Raw genomic sequence first — 1,330 nt, 5'->3', positions numbered from 1 at the left:
GAAAAGAAAGGGGTGACAGGGACTCCCTGAATGGGGAACGTGCCAGAACCCCGACAGTCCAAATGCATCCTCCTTTCTCGGTGCTGGTCTTACTAGTACCAAGGCTGCATGCCCTGGGTGGGTGGCTGCGGTCACTGCCGTAACATCTCCTGGCGCCCCAGCCGGCTCCTGCTCACCCCTGGGTGGGGACAAGTGCTTTGGGGACCCATCGCCCTCCTGGGCACCCACTAGTCTCCCCAGGCTCTGCCACATAACTGTGTCCACCCTGACACCCTCCTCTCCCCATCACTCCCTCAAGCCTCCCTCTGACACCGCTGCCCTTGGGGGACCTTGGGGCCCCCCCCACTCCAGCCCCTTGCAGGACTCCTCGTGGGGACACCACCTCATCTCCGAGACACTCTCAGCATTGCCTCCTACACTGACACCTCCTTCAAACCCTCTGCAACCTGTACCACTTCCTTCGGTGCCCCCGCCCCAACCTCCCACCTTCTCCCATCTGCCCTGGCTGCCACAGCTCCCGCTGGGGTGGAGACGGGGATGGGGTGAGCCTGGGGATGGGGACAGTGACAGGGTACAGGATGGGGCTGTTCCTCTTTGCTTGGGCAAGGCAACGCTCCCCTTGACATGGCAATAAGTAACTTTGGCTCTCTTTTTGGTCACCGGGAGACAATCTGGGGGAATTTCTTTGAAAAGGGGTCAAAAGTTAAAAAAAAAAAAAAAAGCAATGAAGTACTGGGGGATTGGGGTAAAAAATTAACTTTTGCTCCCCAAAATATGGTTTCAGTTGAAACCAGCCAGATCTGGAGGCTGGGAGAGGCTGGGAGAAGGTCCCCTGGCAGCGGCACCTGCTTGGCACAGCCCACCCCTGCCGGGTGCGCCATGACCCCGCGGGCAGCGGCACCAGCCATGCCACCCAGGAAAGCAGAGCTGCGTGGTGCCGGGGTCTGTGACACCTCGGCGCTGGGGACAGGGGGCTAGCAGGGGACCACTGAGCCTGTCCCCATCCCTGCTCCATGGTGCAGGGCTGCGGAAGGAGGGGGTTGTGCTGGGAGCTGGGTCCCTCCCGCTGCCTGCTCTGCATGCTGACCACGCAGTCCTGCCCTAAAAGGTTAGGGTGGTAAAAATAGAGCCGGGCCATGGGATGGCAGGCAGGAGGCACCTGATCCTGCCGGCATGCTGAGAGGCCATGGCAGCTCTGCTGGGGAGCGGGGACGCCAGTTTTTGGGGATCTCAGCCCAAAGGGTTGGGGTGTTCATGGTGGCAGGTCAGTGGGCGGCATTGCCCGGGCTGGTGGGCCCAGGGAGAGGGTGGCCTGGCCGGAGCTGGCTTG

This window comes from Fulmarus glacialis, unplaced genomic scaffold (assembly GCF_000690835.1).
Source record: "Fulmarus glacialis isolate BGI_N327 unplaced genomic scaffold, ASM69083v1 scaffold23428, whole genome shotgun sequence".
Lineage (NCBI taxonomy): Eukaryota > Metazoa > Chordata > Aves > Procellariiformes > Procellariidae > Fulmarus > Fulmarus glacialis.
Note: the sequence above shows the minus strand (reverse complement) of the source record.